At 36.9% G+C, this 26,052-nt stretch overlaps 1 long non-coding RNA gene across 1 annotated transcript in view; it reads right to left on the bottom strand.

The window, feature by feature from the left end:
- The window catches only part of LOC146544454 (uncharacterized), a 227,044-nt gene that overhangs the window by 132,355 nt on the left and 68,637 nt on the right, over nt 1–26,052 (bottom strand). The window contains exon 2 of the long non-coding RNA XR_014882964.1: nt 10,427–10,546. This is a non-coding gene — a long non-coding RNA (uncharacterized LOC146544454). The remainder of the gene's footprint in view (nt 1–10,426; nt 10,547–26,052) is intronic.

Genomic DNA, 26,052 nt, shown 5'->3' with positions numbered 1-26,052 from the left:
ATGGCAGCACTTCTGACCAGCCCAGCCCAAAGCGCATACCATCAGTTTGTAATCAGCACTCTCTGGGCTAAAACTGGGATATGAGGAGGGCACAGTCGAGTGTTAACTCATGTGATGGTAAATAATTATATGTATATTGATACATCGGCTAAACACAGTCCTGTGAACAACAAAGAATATTCAGCTGTGCCCAAAAAATCATCAATTTTTTAGTTGTGACATAAATATTTTACTTGCAGATTTTCAAATTGAATGCATAGAGTTGCAATGAGATATCTGATCATGTCTCTTTTCCAGATCTTTATAAACCCTCTGTTGCCAGAGAGAAATATCCCTCACTTCACAGTCACACTGTATGCATGTAACAGCCTTTGGCAGTATGGATACTTTTGAATAATTATTTAAAGGATGGAGTACAGGAAGAGTAAAATTTTGCCAAAAATCTCTGATGAACACTTTGAGAACTCACTAAGAATTGCAGCAACTACCATCAAACCAGCCTGATTCATTCGTTTCACAAAAACAGTGTCAAATATCCCACTAGTTTTATGTTTTTGTTGCTTTGTTTTTATGTTTTAATAAAAAATATTAAAAAATAAGTGTTGTTACTTTATATACATTAATCACATCATATATTTTATGAAAAATTCTCTGAAAGTGATGCCTCCTATTTTAAGATGTTAGTCTGCAATATCAAAGGTGGATGTTGGTGGTACGGCAGTAGAGGCTGAACCTGTTTACAAATGTTCTGTTTCATGTTGTTGCCGTGTAAGAGACGGCAGCAGAGGGGCAGTCTGACAGAATGGCATCTGATAAGAAAGTACAAATGAAGCAAAGATGTATCACTAAACTCTTCCATGTGGAAAAAATGGCACCCACTGACATTCATCAGTGCCTGCTGAATGTTTAAACCAGTGAATGTGAGCCCAGCGAGGAGTGAGTGGTGTGTTTCAGCAATGGTGACAGTGACATGGGGTCACCTTCACTGGTACAAACTGTTACGAACGCATCACGCAGGCTCTCATTCATTGCTGTGAAAATGCATAGGTAATGGTGGTGACTGTCAAAAAAGAATGTTTTGTAGCTGAGAATTTGCTCTCTAAAAAGTGTTATTGTGCTCATTGTATTGGTTGTAGTTTCCACGGAAATAATTAGGAAGCATTACTTACAGAGCAACCTTCACAGATGTGGCCCTAGACAATTCCTCTACATTCAATGCGGCCAAAGCAAGCCAAAAGGTGGACACCTGTGCTCCACAATATGAAAGCTGTATGACAGCCCTACAGTTGTAACTATTTGGTGCCTTACAGAGACTTTTCTTATCTGTGGGGAGACCTACACCTTCTTGCTTACGACTATTAGTATAAAATGCTAGATATCTTATCCAAACTATCTTTTGTTGATTCTCTTTGTGGTCTGTTGACAAAAAAAATAAAAACAAAAACAAAAACTAAAACCAACCAACCAAACAAAAAAATCATTGTGCATCAGTACTTTGATTTGTCTCTATGATTTTCAGAATTCCTTCACCAAGTGTCCAGAGAGTGCTTAGCTGAGACAAAACACTTGTTTTCAGACGATGAAACTTAGATGAGATGAACCCTATTCTAAAGTAACGTAAATAGCTTTAAGAATCTTCCAAAGTACTTTTTCAGCTGTTATTTTTAAATGGTATTATCTACTTTCGTGAAGTAAACAGAGCAATTACTTGACAGTGTCTTATAAAAATCTGGATTTATAAGAAAAGAGCCTTCAGTCATATTATGTATTATTCTAAACCTAGTGAGGTCTATGAAAAAGCTTTTGGTTGTCTTTAAAACTCTCTTATTCACTCTTATTTAAAATAGTTGTGAAAAGCATGCTCACTGTAATCTGGACAAAGACAGTCCAGGCCAATTCTATGCTCTATTTCCAAGCAGCTCAATCCATTGAGGTCATTGATTTTTATTTCTGATTTTTGGCCTTCAATAAAAGCAGCAGTTCATTTTGTAGCTTCAGGCCATTATTTGGTACTGGGCATAAGTGTTATTTACCCATTCCATGGATAGAAATGCAGCTAAAAGAAGCAGCCAAGTATTTTGGTCCAATTTTTCATGGTCTTCATGGAAATGAAAGACAGGAACAAAATCCGCTTATTAAAATTGGCCCATCTCCATTCATTTCAAATGGGTCGCAGTTCATTTCCTAAGTTCCTAAAAAGATATACTTCTGCTAGCAATGATTCCAGAACTTATTTAAATGAGCAGGGATAAGACTTATCCACAGTGACGAATTGTGGATGGACACCTGTTTATAATGTACTTTTAGAATATTTCTCTTTAAAAATATTCATAAATATGTTAAAATTGAAGTCTTACAGATTCATCCTCTTGTTGGACTTCAACAGCATTTTCAACATGACAAATCCATTTTAATTAAGTTCTGCATTACTTAGCGAAAGACATCCAATGAGTACATTCAACGACAAAACATAAAATAAGGTAAAAATAAAAACTCACTCTCCTCTAAAATCAGCCATATGAGAAATGGATTAATTAATTAAAAAAAAAAAAAAGAAAAAAACACAAAAAAACACAACAATCTGTGACACAGTAAAACATTCAAAATAAAATTCCTAAATATATCCAAGCTGAATCTTGCTCCAGAGGAGTAGAAATACTTCTCTGGGATGGGTTTCAAAATGCTATTATAAATGTCAACCAGGGAGTCTGTACATTTTAATATCTTAACATTTAACTATCTCTCTCCCTTCCTTTCTCTCTTTTTTTTTTAATTATCCTAAAAATCATTTTAATTATTACTATTCTTTAACCTCCAAAGCTAAATAAGTAAGTTCTTTACATGTCACTCTAATAATTATGTTGAAAAACTAATGACTTATGCTTGCTATCCAACAGACCCCTTGCAACCACTAGCAGCTGCGTGTTCAGGAAGGAACTCCTCTTCCTTACGCTGTTTCTATAGATCCTCCACAGCTGAATTTCTTGTATAACTTTAGCCTTTCCATAAAACTTGCATTTCCCATATCAGTGTAATCTATTTGGTCTTTTTCTTCCATAGACAAAATAAATATTCAGAGGATCAATTCAAAGCTCCTATGATTGAAAACCATGTCCTTACAAGTAAATGTTCAATTGTTCTTAGAAATGCAAATTTAAATCCACGAATGCTATCAGTACTTTTGGGAAAAATTCTGTTCTTTCTTGGATCGTAAGTTAAGCTTTTTGGTTTATTTTGCAATTAGAGCTGACCAGAGAATAAGATTTATTTATTTATTTATTTATTTTGTGAAAACTTTTGAAAATATTCTTGTTCATCACCAGAAGAAACAGGCAATGAGGCAACCCGAAGGTGCAAGGATATTAGAAACTTCAGGAAAACTTGTCTACACTCAAAGGGTTAAAAAAGTTGTAAACAGGAATTCCACATTGCTAAGGAATTGAAGATAATTTCATACATTCATTCCATATCAGAATTAAAGTAAGACTTTTCAATTTATATTTATTTTGTTGGGGTTTTTTTTGTTGCTGTTGTTTTGTTTTTTGTTTTTTGTTTTTTTGGTCAAAAAATCCCAGTAAATTAGACATGCTCACTTCCTTCTCCACAAGGATTGCATTATTAGATCAGCTCTTCAGTGTTTCTTTTGGTGTCTGTTTTTGCTTCTCAGTGCTATCCTCCAGGTAAAATACTTTTAGGGACATTTTTTTGATAGAAGAAATTTTTGCTAGTGACTGTTGTTGTTTTTGTTACTTTTTATATATGACTAATACTAGTTTTGACACACAATGGAGGTAGGCAGCCTTCTCCTACTTAAGATGCCAACACACATTGCCTCCTTTTCTTGTGTTTTCATATCCAATTATAAACAAAACTAAACCATTATATAAAAGAGTGTAATAGCAAGTGCCTTGAATATCCACTGAAGAGGGAAAATTTACTGCTGAATAAATGTGTTGTCTGCCTGCACCTAGTTTCAATTTTCAGCTGTTCTTCAGGCTATTAAATTATCAACAGGTGTTCGCTAATGAGAAGAGTCATGGTGTTGATGCTACACAGTGCAATTCATTCTAACCCCGGGTCACCAACACACATTCAGAGGAAGGTACTGTGTCAACAAGGCTATGGAAAGCAACCTCCAATGTCACTTTCCCTCAAGACACTGCACAATTATGTTTCCTGTCTTGTCTTCTCCCAGGACTCCCATGTTAATGGCAGCTCAGTGGCTTTGTGCAGCTATTAGCATCCAGCAAATACTCTGGTAGAAAACCATCAGAGAAGGGCTGGGGATGTATCTTGGAGTTTGTCTTAAAATATTAGAATACGTGCTTGTAGGCAGACTTTTTTGGAACATTCAGTAAATATATTAACTTTAAGCTCAAACTAAGAAATACTAACTCAATTAAAGCAGGAAACTGAAGGTAGGTTTCCGTGTCTACGGACAAGTTCCCATGCCATGTAAATTCTAACAGGCATTTACATTCCTTTCACATTTACCACTGAAAACTCTTCTAAATTTCTCACAACAATCTCCAAATGTGGGCACATTTTGTGTAGTCAAAATAGCCTTGGTAGACAAACATTAAAGAAAAAGGAACTGTCTGTCCAAATATGCTTGTTACCAACACAATATCCAAAGATAACAATCTCTTGTGTGAGGATGTAAAAGAATTCTCTCAACCAGTGAAATGTAAAAAGACAACTAAATTACAAAACAGGCTCCTCCTCATGCTACATACGTGTGCTAGAATTTAGGTAATACTGTGGCATCTAATAGTCTTTTCCTGCCTTATGAAATAAAATGATTTTTGAATAGAACACACTCAAAGGAAAAGATAGCATCATCCCATTACAATCATGGCTTAGATGAAAAGTAATTAGAGAAGACTGGTTTCCTTCATGACTAAAATCCAACAAATGAACATGAGAAACTAGTAAGGCGTGTTTGGATATGCATGTAGAGAGAAGTTTACAATGCTTCAAAAAAAAGATCTTAAAGAAAAGCAACTGGGGGTTATGCCAATGCACACACTGTAGAAGCAGTCATTGTATGAGCGGGACTGGCACAACTAGTGATGCTGAATTAGATAATTGATCCATACAACTGTGTATTTTCCCTTGTGGATATTCAGAGGGAAACAAAACTAATGACTAGGTAATTAGCTCTATGAGAGCTGCTCTGAAAGTAATGTTTCCTATTTTATTATGTTGAGCCACAACATCAGAAGCAGATGTTGGTGGTATGGTAGTAGAGGCTAAACCTTACTGACTATATTCCATTACATGTTGCTATGTGACAGACAACAGCAAAGAGGCATTCACTTTTTGAAAATTTATGGAAACCAACCACTGAATGTGAGCACAGTGAGATGGTGAGTTGTGCATTTCAGCCACATTCTCGACAGTCATGCAGATTCTTACGATCACGATATGCCTTCTCTTGGTCATCAGTGATAAAAATGCACAGCTAATGGTGGTGAATATGTTAGAAAGGAGTTTTGCTGTAGCTGAGAATTTACTGTATCAGGTAGTGTTACTGTGTTTGTTTCTGTTGTAGTTTCCTTGGAAATAAACGGGAGGCATTACTTTCAGAGTGACCTACATATATTTCTTCTGAAACACTTCATTGTTGATTAAGTATAAAACTCTGAACAGTTTTATCATCTATATATTAACTGTAATACTTATAAGTTCCTTTTTATAACACTCTGTGGCAATGAATTTCACAATGGAATGATGCATGGTGGAAACATTTTCCCTGAAATCCGCTTTCAATTTGCCACCCGTTTATTTCTATTTCTGCTTGCGAAGAAGAGTCACTTCCTTCTACAGCATTTTTGGTACTGTGGGTACCTTTTTCATGGCATATCTCACATTTTTATTTTCTAAAATTAACAGCACAATTTTTTTTGTCCGTCCTAAAGGAGACATATCTTTACACTTATTTAACTCTCTGGGTCAGTTTCTGACAACTTCTGTCTTTGGTATGGACTGTATTGTGGTATCTTTGATGAAGAATCACAACTGATGTAAAATTTTCAGAACAGTCTTCCTTTGTATCTTAAATTCGTTTTGCAGCTGTGATTCTCCTGAGTAGGAGAAATAGTCAAGCCTTTTTTTTTTTTTGTGGAGGGATAAAGGAGGATGGAGGGGGAGGTGTTGAAATAACAGATTCAAAACTTAGCAAACTTACAAGAAATATAAATTATTCCTAGTGCATAGGTTACTTTGTCAACATTAAATTTCACCTGCCATTGTATTTCCCACTCTCACAGTTTACTTATGTCTCAGAAAGAGTGAAACTGCTGCTAAGGTCTGATTTAGACAGAAGAAGGTGAACTCCTCTCTTTTCACGTGACTGTACAATCCCTTTTTCAAATTTTACAAAAGTCCTGATCCTTCATTAAAGTGAGATGAGTTTTGCATGTTAAACAGTGATTTGGCTTCTTCACTACGTATGAAGACCTTTTCTTGCTTCTTTAGAATTATAGAATTCACTCATTGCCAAGTCAGTGCTATGTGAAATTCTAAATAAATATATTAAAATATTTACGAGATGAAACTACTTCTAATTGGATTTGCTTATAGTATGTTTTCCAGCCAGGAAAAAATATCATTAGGCATCTTGTTCCAATGTTCTATGCATTCAAACTCATTGAAAGCTCTAGTGTCAAAGTGGGTAAAAATGTTATGTATATATAACTTATATTATACATACATATATACATACATATTTTATATATATATATATATAATGATATATATATAATATCATTTTAAAGCAATTATATATCTTAAGTTATGATGTCTATTATACATTAATCATCATTACATTGCATAGCTTTGTTAAAAGTATTCAGTTTTTATGTTGTTCTTGTAGGGCTTTTCCACGTCTAAGCTTACTTATCCCAAACTTTATTTCTGAATCTTCTGGTTTTACAACATATAAGTTGCTGATAATTACAATATCTCTGTGATGTTCATTTAGTCTTTTCCTTAAATTACTTCACTTCTAACCTTGCTATCACTTTAGAGTTTTTGCTAAGTGCTGGCAGAGGTCTGGTGCAAAACAGGTGATGTACCATGGTTGTCACCAGCACTGCTGTCAGCTGCCTCAGAGCAGCTGCCATACTGCGCATTGCTTCTGATTAGCTAAGGTAGGAACTCCTGAATTAATTTTTATCCATGAAAGATACATTTTCTGGCATCAGATCTTTACTCCAGTGGGAATGCCCATGTTTGCAGATTGCTAAATTGCTCATCTAAGCAGCATTGTCATTCTCTGTATGCTTCTAATTAGGCTTTCATTTAATAATTTTTATATTTTGCTACATGGGAGTTAGACAACTCGGGATCAGAATTGCTGCAGATATCAATGTGGTCATCACAGAGCTCTTACTAAAATGTGGCCTACCTGTGAGACATCCAGCTATGAAAGGACTGCTGTGGGTGACAGTACGAAGTAGACAGTTATTTAAAATGCAATTAATGCACAGCATTTCACAATACATGACCCAACAGGTACACCAGAGGGTCAGTTTATCTAACAGTTTCACCTCTAGCACACTATATTCAGCTACATTCCACTTTGCCAAATCTCAATACTTTCACTCAACACTTCCTACAACATTTTGTCTCAGCCTGACGTTCCTCTCCAAGTGACCCAGAAAAGGCACCTCAATATTGCAAGGCTGAACAAAGCTTTCATGGACAGTCAGCAGTATTGGATGTGGAAACCATTAAGATTTTATTCCAGCATTTCTGATTTGATTGCAGGGAGAAATAAATGGGAGACACGCAAATGACTTCAATGGCTGAGCACAAAGAGGACAGTAAAAAGATTTAGTGACCTATTAACCTCTTGCGAAGCAATGTATTGCCAAAAGGATATATTTTAAACTTGTTTTTTAAATTTCAGAGCTTCTAATCTAGGCATATGAGCCAGAAGGTCGTTTTAGCAGAGCTGTTCCCATGTTCTAATTGCTGGACTGTACTGCCTGTTGGTAAAATGAATCCTGGGGATTTCTGACATTTCTAAACTAATGCTCTGCATTGCAATCTTTATTGTGTTAGCATTTCTAACACACTTTTAAAAGTCAGAATAATGCTCATTACGCTGAATTTTAAGAATGATGTGATAATACAATTTTACGTTTGTAGTTTAGAGTGTGTTTGTGTCTCTGAGCATACTGCCCAGTGACGAGCTGCAAGGCCAGGCTCAGTATCGCAGTTCACATTTCTCTCATTGGCCTCCTCATTAAATTCTATCCAGACAATCCCCTACTCAGTAACTCTTGCTGTAGCTCCTTTCTAATTGGTGCAATTTCTCTTTCTCTCCCACAGAAATGCCTGAGGCCCAGGATAAGCAAAATCTGTTCCTTGCCTGGTGACAGAGCAAAAGGCTAAAATCCTAGACGCAGGAATTTCTGATTGGTGATGGAAATGTATACCACATACCAGCCCACTGCCTATGATTTAGGTCCTGTCAGTATCAAAGATGGCACTTTTTGGTAGGCTCAGACCATTACCTATTAGCAAGACAAAACACTGGAAATGTCAAAAACATATTTGGTGCATATTTTTCTCTGCCTGCAGTAAAAGTATCTGAATTCATTGTATTGGAAGGTATTTGCTGATGAGGTAGAAGAGCACATAATAACCATTATTTCTTGAAATTCTCTAAAACATACAAAATGTAGGCAGTCAGCATATAAACATATCACAATCAGGCACGTGAGGAATAAGGAATTTGTGCACATGTGTTTGGAATGTTACTGGCACTTTGCTCATATCTGCCTCTTAAGAATAGCAAACGAATTTCAGTTTTTGAATCATACTCCTTAATTGCATATTTTCTCAGTGTGTTTATATATATGTATGTATTTATGCATCTGTATGTCTCCCTACATAGGTAACTTCATAAATAACTAGAAAAACGTTACAGTGGCTTTATACAGTATTCATTAACTTGCATAGCAGTAACATCATGGTTATTTGAAAAAAATGAAGTAACTGCAAGCAATAAAAAGCCTCATTTTCTTAAAGTGATTATGCAACAAGTGTTGGAGGAGTCATCTAGTTTTCAAGTGAGTGTTGAATGGTCCAGTTGGTATAGGTCAGTCTGCTGTGTGGTAGAAAAAGAAAGCAGTCCTTTCTGGTTCTGGTAGTGGGGTTTTATTTACTGCTGGAGAGAAAAATCAGCTGTTGAAAAGGATGGTTTGATTTTATTTGATCTATATTTTTATTTGTTTTTTATCTTTTCTGATAAGTTACCACTGTGAAAAGTACTTATCCTGGGTGATGTTTTCTAGCTGTCTGCACTTAACAGAGCTACCCTAATAAATATGCAATGACAAGATCACTACTGTTTTCCTTTCGTGTGCTAGACTAGAACAACTGTTGCTTGGTCAAGAAAGGCAGCAAGTTTGTGAAAATAATATATTTACATAAAACTACATGATTACCATTTCCACTTACTATAAAAGTATGTGTGCAGTAGACACTTTCCACTCATTTCTACCCTTCCATTTCATCGTTCATTCACTCTTTCACCTGGTCATCATTATCACTCTTTGTTTTTCACCTCTTCAGTGAAAACTATGATCTGTTCTGTTTTACCAGAATTTTCTGGTCAGTTACTCATGGACTTTCCTTTGAAACAGGAGTATGGAAATGGAAAGATACCTAACACCACGCTTAAGTGTTGAGCTTTGCTGGGTTGGTGCAGAGCTTTCCCTGGACACAAAGCAAAGGTCAAACAACAGCATTAACACATTCTGTCTGTCAGGTTTTGAGAGAAGTAAGAGAGCTATTGTAGGTTTAAACTGCATGCATTCAAACTCATTTCCTCTTAAACCTCATACTACATCAATCCAACATCAAGAACTCCTGCATTCTTTCACTGCCAATCACATTCACCGAATACTGCATGTGTACTGAAACTATTGTTTCCAAAGCTGATGGTAAGATATACATTTTTAACAAAGGGAAAGGTCAAACACTTCTCCATTTTACTAATATTTTAAAGTACAATGAAGTATCAGTAGAATCACAGAATCATTAAGATTGGAAAAGACCGTTATGATCATCTAGTCCAACCACCAACCCCTCTTCACCATGCCCACTAACCATGTCCCTCAGTGCCACATCTACACCTCCAGCGATGGTGACTACACCGTCTCCTTGGGCAATCTCCATACCTTGCCACTCTTTCTCAGAATAATTTTTTTTCTAGTATGCAATCTGAACCTCCCCTGGTGCAACTTAAAGTCATTATCCCTCGTCCTATTAATATTAGCTGGGAAAAGACATCAACTTCCCTCTCAATATAATCTCCTTCCAGGAGCTGTAGAATCCTAGCAGTCTTTAGTACTGTATTGCTAAATTAACACATTCTTCAGAAAGTAGAAGATATTTGAGAAAGACTTACCATAACATTTTCTTTTTGCACCTAAGTTAACTGATAGTTCTTGACCATATTTCAGTTTTCAGGGATCTTTTTTGTTTTGTTTTGTTTTAGTAATGCCCTGGAAATGTAACTTTACCAGACCTAGAAAAGAAAAATGAGAGAAGAGTTTCAGTTTAGGCATTCACCTTTCTGGTTAGATATACTTCTTTTAAATCTTTCATGTGAAATAAGAAGAACATATCAAAATAAATTCCAAATTTTTGCAATGCTCAGCCTACAGGCAAATTACAAAAATCCCCACAGTATGTAGCTCCTGAGATGAATAATATTGTTTAAAAAGTCAGATAAAAATTAGATTTTAGACAGATCTGCAAAGTAGAATAATTCAAAAAGGCAACGTTAGGAGGTATGCTTATTGCTATTGCAGGAATTGTAAAAAAGTGCAGTAAGCCCAATGTGACAGTTCCCTACTGACGGCACTAGGGAAAGCTGCATTCATTCCTAACTTGAGAGCAACAGAGTTGATGTGTATCTGAAAAATTTGCTTATATTTTCAGAAAAAAATGTGCTTAGAGGAGCCTAAAAGAAGTTAAAGGATTTAGGTATCTATGTAGCTGGGAGTCCTCTTCAATATGATTATTTGAGCATATACTGGCTATTGGTATTCAAGGCCTGGCTCTCTGCACAGTGGATAGAGAGATGTAGTTTTAATTTCTAAGTTTAGATCCTGTAATGGGACTGACTGTATCCTGTAGGCTATTCTGGAAGACCAGGTCAGCATGTCTCTGTACCTCCTGATGCTCTAATATCTTCTGGTTTTCTGAATCAATCGGTAACAGATGTAGCATAACATCCTCAAAACTGCTGAATGTTTCTTTTTTAACTGAATATATCTGTACTCTTTTGGTTACTGATAGGAGAAGGCAGTTGTTCTTGGTACTAAGGACACAGTACTACAAGTGTGGCCTCACCAGTGTTGAAGGCAAAAATCATGCAGTAGAGGAGAAGGTAAGCATACAATCTTGGCTTTTTAATGTCAATTTCAACCTGCCCCAAATAAACAAATTTTTCAAAAAAGATCCTTGCGTTTGTCCTTGGTTAGTAACACAATCTTGAGTAATGCCATCTAGATGCCAATCCTAAAGAGTTGAAGAGTTTCTTTCTTTATGCTTCTATTCCCTCATTCTGACTCCTGTGTTTTGTTACTTCTATGGAATCTGGTTTCCCACAGCTTTTTTCTCACTTTCTTCAGTATTATGGATGACTGTGTATATTGGTTTATTTTTCCCTTCAAAATAGACACCATTCTATTATTCCCAGTTTATTCTAACCTGTCTTATGCTTAACTGTGTTTCTTACTATAGTTCTGGTTGTATTGCCTCTGGAATTTGTAGAATATAATCCAGGACTCCTGTCTGAGCTTCCCAGAGAGCATCAGTGGGCAGTCAGCTAAAAAAAGATCCAATCTTTCTTTAGATTTCCATTTGGCTTTTTAAAGAATTCAACTACACCATACAGTTCCACCACCAACCTCTTCGCTGATTGATTCCATGTCCTCCTGATGAATAGCTAGGCCTTTGCAGGGTGAAACAACTCCTGCCTGAAAGTACCAGAGATTAATTTTACAAGGGAAAAAAAAAAACATCTTTTATACTATTTCTTCTTTCTCTCATTCCCACTAAAGGTTCTTCTTCCACTGTATCTGCAACTGCTGCTTCTGCTCAGCCAAAGATAGCAGCTTATCCTGTTCTCTGTAGAGTCTCTCTCATTTAGTTGGTATTTGTGGAGCAGACTCACAAAGGCAACAAACCCATTACTCACCTTCTATTTCTGTTATTTAGATAGAGTATTGTTAGATGGTAAGAGCCAGATCCATGGCACACAGCCTTCTAATTATTCTTCCGCATATTTTTGTTTTCATTTACTTCCTACTTTGCCTATTTCATCTACCTGTTGCTTGTTACTATCCTAAGGTGTCTGATGTACTTTGACTGCACTGTTTAGGGCCCTAAGTAGAGGACCTTTAATATTCTTTGGACCCAGTGAATTCTGCTGTCATATTCAATAAGTACTTAAATGTTTCATTATTTTGCATAGTTCTGAGTAAATATTTCAATATTCAATATCACATTCTAAATGACATGTACGTCAATAAAACTGTTTTCCTTTTATTTTCTGTCTTATTAAACTATCTTTATCTCAGCCCATGAGTTCTACTGTCTCTCCCCAGTCCCACTGTGCAAGTTGTGAGCAAATGGCCCTGTCGTGCTTTGCTGCCTGCTGGGCTAAACCACAACACCATAGCAATCCAAGCAAAGCCAAATGATGTTGGGAAAAAATGTGCATCTAATCAGGACTGAATACTTACACATACCTTATTGAAAAGAAGCATTTCTGAGTGAAAAACAGTCCTCCACTGTTAATACAGAAAGTGGATGAAGGGAAAATGAGAAGAAATAAGAACTTCCTTTTATTTTATCCTGTTCTTTTGTTGGTGGTGGTTGGTTAGTTTTGCATGCATTTTTTTTTTCCTTTCTTTTTCTTCCTAAAGTTTATAACATTTCATTTAATTCTTCTCATTTTCATTTTTTCAAACATTTTCATTCTTTCTTCTCACATTTATTCCTCTCAGATTGAGATTCTTAGTATTTCGAGTTTCTTTTCAGTGGGTACTAGATGGAATAAAGTATTATTCAAAATTATCAGGATGGACAGAATTTGCACTGGCACTTTTCAAAGGACTCTTTCTCAGGGTTATAGAAAGAGAAATATTTTGGCTAATTGTTTTCCATAATTTCTGCTTACTTTGCAATCTTTGATATTCAGGAATTATCCCAAGTACTGTCCATTACTCTAAGGCGTTGTACGAAAATAGTAGATATAGTAATTGAGATTTTTTTTTCCACTTCTCTTTTGCCTTAGCCCTTTAGGTAGTGGTACTGTGACAGATTTGTTGTTGTTCCAGTTCGTGTACATACTAATGCTGCTAACTATGCTGACCTCTTTGACATGTAATGAACATGTTTCTTATCACGAGTGTCAAGAGTGAATTTCATTTCCACATTTTTATTCTTTCCTTTTCACTTTGAAATTCCCTCTTCCTTTTGTCAGATCTTAAAACCAGGGCTAAAATAGTCAAACCCACATGCATAACACTGGGTAAGTTTCATCGAAACCTTATGAATTTCTCACATTTCTGAACACTTTGTTCCAAAAATACTGATTAAAATTAGTCTCAGATCTTACTAGCAATCATTGTCTCTGTGGCAAAGGAGATATTTCTGAGATTAAATATTAGCTTTTAATGTACAAATTAATTCTTCCAAACAATTAGCTGTTAGAAACCTCTTTTTGTTCATATATGTTCAGATCATAGCCTACAATATCATCAGACCTTCAGCTGTGCCTTTTGTCTTTGTTTCAATTCTCTCCCTGCACTTATGAAATTGGTCATCTTTTCTTCACCTAAACTGAAGTGGGTAGGAACTGTAGGTGAACACAACCTCCAAAAATCAAGACTCACCACTGGCTTTCCAAAGGACTCACGGCTGAACATTTCTGAAGTATTAGAAGAAGTGGACATTCAACAGGCTTTTTTTCAGATTCATTTCAGATTCATAAAGTAAGCTACCATTCCAGTTGCTGTGACTTCTAAGTATTTTTGAAAATCTACTTTTCACATGGGTTTTTTGGATGCATTACATTAAAATTTTTCTCCCATAGGCAGTTACACACTTGTTTCACTGTTGCTCACAAGCTAGGAAAACTGTACTGTGGACCCTTTCCAAATAACATTACTACTTCTGACATTCGTAATTTGACTTCCAATCTGGTTTAGTGGTTCTATTTTCCTGTAAGGCAGAAAGAATACCTTTATTCTCTTGGGAGACTCTTTAACTGAGATATGTTAGAAAATTAATCATATAATAATAATAACTATTTACAGAATATAAAGTACCACAAGCATTAACCAAACCTAGTACCGTCTCAATAGCAAAAACATGAAAGATTTTTAACTTGGGGACATACACTAGGCCATCTTATTTTTTTAAAAAAGGTTGGGATGTTTTGTTTCTTTCTTTGAGGAATTGTTGCTTTCTCTCTACTTCATAAAACATTCTCAAATAGGTGGAATTGCACATAGATTGTTAATTCAGGCAATGATTACCTCATACAGGCTGTGTAGGCACGTGTTTTCTTGCTTGAACTTTTCAACAAGTAAACAGCAACTATTTTTGCATGACAAGAAGTAGTAGAGAGAGGAAATAATAATTTTAATGGCAATGACAGCAGCAAGCCTCTTGGGATTTTTAGTATCATGACCAAGGGCTAGAAAGAGCTGCTTTTAAGAGAAAATTTGTGGACAGAATCCCTAAACCAGATGAACACTGACTCAAAACAAGTCAAGATTTTATTCCAAGTAGGTAGATTTCACTTCTGATGTACAAAGTATTTTGGATTGTCAATAACGGAATACTTACAAGTCATTTTAGACCCCTTCCCAAGGGCAAAGCTGCCTTCTCATTTAGATAACTCACGGCAGTCTTCCTCAGCCAAATGCACCATGCATGAAAAACTGAACATTTGGCTTTACAACAGAGCTTTGAACCACAGGCATTTAAATATCCCACCTGCAGGGTAATTCAGTCAGTTTTTGAGCTTTTTTTTTTTTTTTCCCCACAGCATCTGCATCTTTCTGAATTTTGCTTTTCATAGGAAATAGGAAACCAGCCTAAAGGATTCTGTTGGTCAATACAGAATAGAAGAGACCATCTGAACAATGGATAGTTGAGTGGTAGATAGAGAAATAGGAAAAGGCCTTGAAATAGAAACAAGAACAGTTTTTCATAGTGCTTCCTGCCACTTAAGTTTTCCCATCTTTGCTCTCTGGTATCTCAAGTGGATGCGTGGGCAGCTGGGACAGAGCAGACGGTGGGGTCAATGGATGGTTATGGTGCAGATCTTGTTGCATTCTGTTCCCACCCTGTGCGATAGCTGAATGCCAAGTGTGTGTGTTAACATTACTGAGTTAATTATCTCTTGGCAGTATGATAGCAAGAGTTTCCAACCTCACACTGGACTGGGTGGGTTTGCCACAATCACATAATTCGTATCAGACAAAAGAAAATTCAAGGATAATGGAAAATCAAGTGTGTATACAAAAACAAATCTCAGCAGTGTTAAGAATAGGACTGGGCTTTTCTAGAACCAGCCATGGCTGTGGAAATGTGTACATCACTGTGCTTTGTTCATGTCAAACATGAACCAACAGAAATACATTAGTTACACCTAAGGAATTCTTTTCCCTTGACAAAGATAGGAAATTGAATGTTCACACTGTCCCTTTTCCTCCCTCCCACTTCTAATTCATGAATGAATTAGAGAGCATTGTCCAAATGGTCCTCAAACTCCAGCAGCTTGAGGCTGTGCCTACCACCTTTTCCTACCACCCAATCTGATCTGCCCCCAATGCAGAGAACAGAGATCAGCATTGCACCTCCGCTCCCCTCATCAGGGATTGTAGGCCACCATGAGGCCTCCACTCAACCTCCTCTGCTCTGAACTGAACAAACCAAGGGACCTCAGCTACTACTCATACATCTTCTCCAGACCATTCACCACAGTTGTCACTTTCCTTTAGAGAAGGCCATTCTGTTGATATGCAAGCACAGCACAGTCATATATTTTGAGTTCTTGGCAAAGAAGACTTCCTCATCTTCTGAAAAGAATGCAGTATTGAGCCTATACTTCTGTGAATGCTTTCTGGAGAGAGAGAAAGCTATGCTTAAATTTTTAAAATTACCTGACCTTAGCACAGCCTTATCCTGAAAGAGAAAGGAATCCAAGGATTGAAATTCTCCCTTTACAGCAGCCTGTTAGTTCGGCAACTATTTTGGAAGCCTGCTTTAAGCATGGAGAACCTTCTAGTTGCAAGAACTTCCCACCAGATTTTATGGATTTCAATCCAAAACTAACAGCTTTTGAAGAGCCTCCTCCTACACTCCCTTCTCCTTTGGCAGTCTCTAAAACTGTCATATGGAGCAAGGGATGGTATTTCAAAATGTTGTGGCTGGCTTGTACAACCCTATTGACCACGTTTTGAATGAATGTTGCTACAGTATTTCATATGCCTGTTGTCTGGGGGACTTTTAAGAATTTAGAATCATAAAGATTTTGCCTTAGGCTAGCAGCTGAAGTTAGAAGAATAAGATCCTTAAACGATTTAACAGAAGATTCCTTTGGCAGATTAATACAGACTTTTGCTTGATCTACAGATCTGGTAAGAGAAGACAACAAAACAGGACAATGCCTGAGGATAAAGAATAATATGGAAACAATTATAAATGTCATTCTTTACATTACAAGTTCACTCTTACTTCAAAAGCTATGTTCAGTTGTGCGTACTTGATCTCAAAAAGGATAATGAAGAATTAATTGAGGTTCAACAACAATGAATAGGGGCATGGAAAAATGCTTGTAAAAAGGGAGGCTGAATTAATTGAGGCTTAGAGATTAGGTGTGTGACTGCTTCAGTTCAAAGTAATGCTGGAACTGCTATTGATCTTAATAGAATAACATCAGTGAGTAAACCAATTGAAGGTGACACAATAAAAAGGTGCAAACTTAAGATAGTGAAACTGCAATGCTGTACAAGCAAGAACTAGGAACACTAAGTAGCAGCAAGTAAGTTTAAGCCATCTGATGAAATCATTGAATCATAGATTACAGCACCTACAAGACTCATTAAGTCCAACTCCTGGCTCCACACAGGACCATCCAAAAAATCAAACCACATGTCTGAGCACATTGTCCAAATGCTCCTTAACTATGGCAGCTTGGGGCTGTGCCCACTGCCTTGAGCAGCTCATTCCATAGCCACACCCCCCGGTGAAGAGCCTTTTTCTAAAACCCAATCTGGCCCTCCCCTGCCAGAGCTCCATGCCATCCCTTTGGGTCCTGTCACCAGAAAACAGAGATGATCGCTGCTCATCTGTATCCTGTGAGGAGCTGTAGGCTGCCATGAAGTCTCCCTTCAGTATGCTCTTCTCTAGTCTGAACAAAACAGGGGACCTCAGTCACTCCTCATATGTCTTGCCCTCAAGAACACTTCACTATTTTCACAGCCCTCCTTTGGATGCTAGCAACTTTGCATCCATCTTATACTGTGGCACCCAAAACTGCACACATAGTGCTTGAGATAAGGCTGTGCACAGCAGAGTGGGAAAATAATTTCCTTCACCCAATTGTCAGTGCTGGACCTGATGCACCCCAGAGTACTGTTGATCTTTTTGGCTGCCAGGACACGCTGCCAATTCATATTCAACTTACTGTCAGGCAGCCAGAACCCTCAGATCCCTTTCTACGGAGCCTCTCTCCAGCCTCTTGTTCACCAGTCTGCACATATATTGCCCCATCCCAGGTACAGAATCCAGCACTTGCTGTTGTTAAAATTCATGTGGTTGGTGATTGCCCAGACCTCTAATTTGTCAAGATTTCTGCAAGACCTCTCTATCCACAAGGGAGTCCACAGCTCCTTCCAAACTTTTCTGCTCAGTAGGCACAATTAGGTTACGCTTCTCACTATCATCAGAAGCTTGAAGGCCAGCAGCATTATCAGCAAGTGGAAAAAGATTGGCTGCTTTAAGACAGTGAAGACATAGTGTTGCAATAGCAATTCTAAAGAAGCATCAAATGATAAAGGCTTTGGGACTCTCCCAGTCAGACCTTGATGAATTTAGCACCTACGTAACACCCATTTGTAAGTTTCGAATTGTAACTGCTGCTGTGTTTTCATACACATGAAGCTTTGTTGATTCAATAAGCAAAATCCTAAAGACAGTCCTTCTCAGAATAGAGGAACAAATAGGAGAGAAGACAATCTTTTAGAAAGACATTATCCGGAGGAAAAGGAGCTGTAAGGAAGAATAAGTAAGACTCTTGATCTGTAGAATGTTGTGACCTAGGGTTTCTTTCCAGGGCCTTCCACTCAGATATTGCCTAACACAGTGCAAATGCATGATTTAACTTGGAAATTTTCTGCTTTGATTAGTGTGTCAGATAAAGTAATCTCTCAAAGTACCTTAAAAAAAAAAAACAAACTTTTTTTGGTAAGTCTGTGTTTAAGTACATCATGTAGCTATTGCATAGGAATTAAGGCAATATAGTTGCTACCTGGCCAGGAGGTCAATAATTATTTATTTATTTTTAAATAGTATATTGTCTTTACATTTCTCCCTGTTTAACACATTTTTTTTTTTAATCTTCAATTTAACTTTATAATGAATTTTGTGAGAATTGACAGGAATTACAGGAACATGATACTACTACTACAGTTGTGAAGGAACTGCAGTTTAACACAGATTTTCCCTTATCTCCTCTTCAGCATTTCAGAAAAATAAATTCTATCAATATGTTTAATGAACCCAGGATCAGTATCAAATTTGCAAAGTTATAAGCACTCAGCATACTTCACTGAGAAGTATATAGAAAATTCAGCAGCACTGAAAACTTGATGAAAATTCAACGAAAATTCATTACTACTCCTGTACTGCTGCAAAAGATCAATTGACCTAACAGAGAGAAAAGAAAGATACCTGAGTCATTTAAGCTTTTTTCACTAAAAAAATTTTCTTCTGTCCCCACGATAGTGTGATGTCTTCGATTTATTGTAGCAAGGCCTTATGCTTGTGACAGCTACTTATGTTTTGTGCACAGTATTCTGTTAAAAAAGAAAAAAGAAAAAAGGAAAATACTGTTTTGTGCTAGGATCAGGTGACTGATTTGATTCCAGTTTTGTTTTACTTGTCAGATTGCATGATGTAACCACAGGCTGAATGCAGGAGATGTATGACTAGCTTTGGCTGACTCAGAAGCTGAACATGCATGGGGAATTTTATAATTTACTCCTAGAAGGAAGTGAATTTTTAGAAACATTTTTACTCAGGCCCAAATTTTTACTCAGGTCTTAAGCAAACAGTTGTTTATAGAATCCATCCCTTATCTGCATATCATTTCTGTGAACACATCCATTTCATTATCCATCTGCTCTAATTTTGACCGAGGCATCCACAAAGATGCCCACTCTGCTTTATTGTTAGATACTGTTAAAAACGCCACATCTCCTAACACTGAATTCAAATGTTAGTAAAGAACTGTGCTTAAAACGAACAAAAACACCTATCTCCCTTTATGTATGTAAAACATGCTTGATGATTCTATTGCATTTCTTCCAGTTTGGGGCATACAAGCAATAATGCCTCATGATTTTACCATTTATAGCTCTAGCTCTGCCTACCTTAAGCAGCTGCAGTCTTTTCCCTGGCAATATCTATTGAACATCTCTCACACTGTTGATGGTTTTCTGGTTGTTTTTGAACCCCTATGGCAGGATGTGCCCTGTTATTTTTCACCTGTTGTTGTCTGCTTTAGTTGCAGTTAATGCAGTGAAGTGTAGGGCTTTTCTGCCACCATTAGGGTGGGAGGTGTACTGCAGCAGCTCAGAAGCAATGTTGGAGGGGCCCTTGAAAAAGAGTAAAATAAAGACTAAAATGGCACTTTCTAATTCGGAAAGGGGTTTCAGGTCTATGTAACCAAAACAAAAGAGGCTAGAGCCCATTATTCTTGCAGTTCATAATAAGGGCATCATTCTGGGTGAAACAGCAGTACGTACTGTGTGTGATAATGTACATCCAAGTCACTCCAAGAATAATGCTTCCTATTTACTTTTCATATAAGCTACAATGGAAGCAAAAAGCGCAGGAATACTGTTTGATAGAGCAAATTCTCAGCTACAAAACACTGTTTTTTGACTGTTATACATTTCACCAGCAATAAACAAGAACCTGCATGTCGCACTCTCAACAATCTGCACCAGCAAAGGTGACCCACTGTCATTAGCACTGCTGAAATACATCACCCACTGCCTCACTGTGCCCACATCCACTGGTCAGTTTCCAGAAATTCTCAGTTAACGTCACTGAATGTCAACGAGTGTCATTTTTTCTATACATCAGATACCACTCTGTCAGACTGCCTTTCTGCTGCCATCTGTTGCAAGGCAACAACGTGTAATGGAATACTGGTGGGTAGGTTCAACCTCTACTACCGTACTACCAACATCTGCCTCTGACATTGTGAGCCAGCATCATAAAATAGGTCTACATTGCTCTCAGCCTGCTGAGCTTGTGGTTCATCCTCACACATTAACAAATCTTCCTGCAAATTGTGCAACTGTCTGAATGGAGTCCAAGACATCAAAGACCCCTTGGCTTGCTAACCAAAAACTATGAGCTAGCAAAACCAGGAAACATATTTTCAGGGTCTTGTCTTCATCAAAAACCTAATCGTCCAGCATCCCACTTTCTCAACAGAAACAAACAACGTTACTTTTATACCTGTGTCAAATTGAAGTCTGACATGCTTACTCAGTTTCATAATATAAAATGCAATCAAAAGAGAAAATAAAATGTTTTCAGTGATATACCTTTAGTAAATGTGGAAGGGCATGAGAAAATGATCAGTATAAAAAGACTTGTTATATTTTACAGAGTTACGGAAAATGGTTATATGGAAGAACATTTTCTTGTTCTCTCACAGACCTGTACTTCACATTTCTTTTGGAAGGAGTCCACAGATATAATTACAGACAGAAAGAAGCATCTAGCTTTGTAGGCTAAGAGCTGGGGAGTTGAGAGGACCTGTTCTTACACGAACCTGTAAAAAGATGTTGCACGACCTATATCAAAACCTATGGTATACTACTGATAAGATTTCAGTTACAGAAGATTGATGTATTTTCTTGAAAGGAGACATTGCTGTACACCTGTTCACAATAATTAAAGACTTGAACTAGCTCCTCAGAACTACTTCAAGTCTCCAGGAAAAAGTGATCCCTTCAGAAGAGCTCAGCAGTTTCCAGTAGCACACAGTTTTCATGGAGATAACAGATTTTAAGATTAGTACAGCAGCATGAACACTCCATGCCCCCTTCCCTGCCCTCACTGTTCTGTAAGTGTGAAACTGTCTTTGAAAAAGATGATCTAAAGTTCCACCAAGGAGAGCGTTCCATATCCTTTGTTGATCTTCGGATGAGGACAGAGAGATTACCAAGTTGTTTGAAATCCTGATAATAAGCAACATCTGCTGCCCCAGAAAGTGGGAATGCAGGCTGGCAAGGCTGATAGGAGAATAATACACTTTGACACTTCGCTAGATTGAATACTTTTCACATTAAGTCTTTTCTGTGGGAGAGGAGGAAAGGGGAGATATTTAAAAAAAGATTATTTGCCTTTTCTTTTTTACAGGATCTTATCAACCACAGCTAGAAATGCCACATTACTGGAACTGACTTTTGTTCATTTGTGCTCTATGTGCTTTCGTTGCAATGAAGAGGTTTTTTTTTGTTGTTGTTTTTTTTTTTTTTTTTTTTTTTTTTTTTCCCCTCAGGTTCACTACAAGCATTTTCACAAAAAATCAGCATAGATTATCTCAAGACTCTGGAATGTGCAGTCAATAAAACATGAAGCAATCAAGCATTGTCTTCTTAAAACTTTAAGGAAAACAAGGGCTAGGAGAAATCCTTTCTATTTCTGATAGTATCAGGAAAACACATCTTTTACCTTAGTATCTAACATCCACTCTGCCCTGTATCTTGTATTTTCTGGGAATGGCAAGAAACGTTCCAGGAAAAAGAATTGAGATATGGGATGAAGTGATAGGGTGAAGTCTTATGTCACACATATCCTTCCCACTGCTAGTCCCAAGAAGGACTTGCAGATCTCCTTTCCTGCATGGAAGAAATATGATCAGGCTGGACACCTAGATTTCACTTCTAACACTTATCAGTTCTTGGCAAGTCACTCCACATGGCTCTGTTTTGGCTTACCCATCTGTTCAATGGCAATGATGCCTATTAAAATACATTCTAGGAGCTTTCAGCAAAATGAAAAAGACTAACTGTCCTTATGAGTATGAGCGGGGAGCGAAGATCAAACTGAAGCACTGTGATGGGGGTTACTGAAGGCACATGTTATAGTCATGAGGACCTGGCAATTAACTGACCAGTTGTGTTCTCACTTTCTATTTTCTCTGGTGTTTAAATAGGGTTTGGTTGAAGTTGTGAGTATTTTTGATGTGTATAACATTTTTGGAAGGGAAACTAGGAGAGTTTAAAGTCTTCATTTCATTAAAAAAACTGTTTTCCTCTGGAAACACTTCTTTAATAGATGTTTTGCTCTTGCTTTACCTGCTGGATAGGTAGCTTTTAAACAGAAAGCTGTACTTTACAGGAAATATTAAGAGAAAGACGAAGCATATAGAGACCTTAGCATAATTACTTCCTCAGAAAATAATGATAAACTAAAGCATATAGTTTCTGTTTTAAGTTTTCTTTCTTTCAGATACAAATATGTTGCTGCGAAAGTTATATAGTTATGGAAGTTGCTATAGAGTGCTTTCAGAAGAGGGGAGAGTGCAGGGCACTGGAGAGTGAGGTATAACTTCTCTTGTAAGAAATTTATCCCAGTGCCTTCCTGTGTTGCAGCTATTTTTAAAAATGTTCAGTGTGTGTATGAATGCCAGGACTGGAAAAATGCTACCAAAATATTTCTCTCCAGAACTAAATTAAAATTTTTTAAAAGTTGCTTATAATTGAAGGAGAAACTCCTCCACTCCTAACTCGAGTCAAAAAAGATAGAGATAGATACTTCAGAATAGAAAATCAGTACAGTTTGTGATTCACAGGAAACCATCCAATCAAAAATTCATTTACTTTACCTCAAGTGAGCTAGATGACTCTCTTTATAGATTCCTATCCATTTGCACTAGCCATCTAGCAGCATATTTGAATCAACTCTAAGGTCAGCCTGCCACAGATTCAAGTTTTACAAAACAGTCCAGAGTGAAGAAGCAAATGGAAAAAACTTCCATAAACTTCTAAACTTGGGGAAGCTGGGATACAATCAGAGACAAAAAGAAAAAGGAAAGGTTTTTGCATTTTATGTCCTCCTGAGTTTCTACAGTTGAGAGGAAATATTCTGAAATGAGCAGAGGAAAAGCAAGTAGCACTGCTTTCTCTCTGCAGTAACTGCAGAGTCTGTCCTCAAGCACACACGCTCAGTTTAGGTTGAATGTAATGAATAATGTAACTTTATGCTATTTTGACACTGTAATTACTCACTGTTTGTAGTGACTTGTCTAGGTTTCCATTCTTTTAGGCCTAATGGGAGATTGCCTGGTAAACTATATAGATCATTCTCACTAGACCACAGTAATGGTGTCATTCATAAACTGCAGTAACCTACCCAAACCGTATTCCTTAACACGTGCTTATCTCCAAGGTACTACTGGCTCAACTAAGTACATTGAAGAACAGCACGATGGCATTGCTTAGCCAGCCTGAATAATAAATTTCTAGAGGCCAGATTCAATATTACTGAAACTCCAGGTAGGCAGTGGCATTGCACCAGGGTAAAATTCTCAACTAAATGTGTCTCATAATCTACATTATAGATGCAGGCAGTTGGAGTTTTTGTTGACTAACAAAGAGAAGGGCATTAGGGCTGTGTTATCATTTGTATTTGAGGTATTCAGAAAATGAAAATTGCTTCCGGGGAAAACTGTATCATAAAATGCAATCCAAACCTGCATAAGAAACACACACACACATTTTCACTAGGAAAAAAACTTGGAAGAATCAAGGTATCAGTTTTCAAATTACTGCTCTTTCACTCCTTAACAACTAATAAAAATCCAAGGGCAAATTACGGGAGGCTAAATCTTGGTTTTCTGAGTCCTACATGCTCCTCGTTCCCTCTTCTGATGAAAACTACAAACCAGGAAGATAGAGCATGCATGCATCAACTTTCCATCAGTCTGTCTACAGAAAAGCAAATCAAGCTTCAGGCTAGCAACCTTCTAGTTTCCATTTTTCCTCTGAAACCAACTTTGTCCATGACAGCCATGCTTTTACATTGAAAAAATTTAGGCTTGTTAGAAGTGAATTTTAATTTGGAACTGAATAGGCACATAAATACCAGAGGAAATGCAATCCTCATCCTCAACAACTAGGGAGATTAAATTAATAATAATGAGAAATTTGCTTTCGTGAGCATTCTTCTCATATTCCTGCAGACACATAAGAACGGCATCACATCTTATTGCAAGTAGAAAACATCTCGAGTAGAGACATTCGAGCAGAGGTACAGGCAAAGCAAAGAAACAGTCTTCTAGTTCTCTCATATACCTACAAACTCTTGAGCTGTTTATGGCTACATATATGATCACCTAACTCAACCCTCTTTCAGGTGATGAGACTTTATGAGGAATTGCTTTTTCAGTATGTAATTAGCTTTGGAATAGATATCATTTTTTTTCCTAACAATTACATGTCAGGATATCTCACACAACAGCAAATATATCAAAACTTTTAATAAATGTCTTTTTTAAAAAATCACTATAAAAAGGAATGCATTCTTTATGGAACCAGATTCAGACCTGATAAATCTATTTTGTACAAAACATTAACTAATGATAATGGAGTAGAAGATCTGTCTTTTGTGACAAAATTAGAAAGGGAACTAAAAGGTGAAATAGCAGGAAAGTTACTAAGATACGATGCTTCATTTTCTTGCTAGTCTTTTTTTGTTCCAATAGGTGCTGTTAAGTGGAAGAACAAGTTAAAAGGGAAGATGACACAATAAATGTCATCCATTTTGAGGAACTGCATCCTAAACCGCAAAAGAAAAGTGGAAACAACTAGAACCCAGTAATTTAGTATGTTCACAATAGAAAGTTGATTCTTTTATATAGAGTGAGTGATAAAAATCAGCAAGGCTTTAAACCACAAGCAAAGAATCATGTTCTGTTCAGTATTACTAGTTTGCCTATCATAAATTCAGATAAAGTAACACTTGATTGAATAAATATGGAAAATACTGAGACGGGAAGAATTCAGTAAAGGAGAAACTTAACAGAAATTGGAAAAACATTTTACACGGTTGCTGCCTAGGATAAAAAAAAAAAAAAAAAAAAAGTACATTGCTCTTCTAAGACTCACATCTTTATAACTTCTACCGACCAATACGTGACTTGCTAAGGTTGAGTTGTTTAGCTTTCCACAAGAAATGTTTTATTGAATTCCCATTTAATCTCTGTATTTGGAAGGAGTAGAAAAGGAGGATGGAGTCTAGAAAGAGACAGAGTCGTATGGCATTCTTTTGCCATACTAATGCAGCACTTTTCATGATTTCCAATTTAGATGATCTCTTAAATCAGTGAGTGATCCTACACCAGAAGTTTTAACATGGGATTAAGTCATCATGATGCCTCCAAAGAATTTCTATGTCTTATCTTCTACTGGTCAGAGTAATTTTTGCAGAATAAAGAGAAGTGCTCGATAACACCATGCTTGCTAGTGCTCAAGAGGCACTAGGACAATGTTCCCAACAACATGCTTTAACTATTGGTTAGCCTTGAAGTAGCCTGGAAGTTGAACTTGATGATCTTTGACAGTGCTTTTCAACTGAACCGTTCTATTCTTTTTAAATTATTCTCTAAAATTCTCTATAATCAATGTAGAGCACAAGAGCACAGTACAACCAAACATTGATTCATTCCCTCCCAAGAGAGATGGGTTGATGGGTTGATCT

This window comes from Meleagris gallopavo, chromosome 4 (assembly GCF_905368555.1).
Source record: "Meleagris gallopavo chromosome 4, MGAL_WU_HG_1.1, whole genome shotgun sequence".
Classification (NCBI taxonomy): Eukaryota; Metazoa; Chordata; class Aves; order Galliformes; family Phasianidae; genus Meleagris; species Meleagris gallopavo.
The sequence above is the reverse complement of the archived record's forward strand: the minus strand, read 5'-3'. Positions and strand labels throughout refer to the sequence as shown.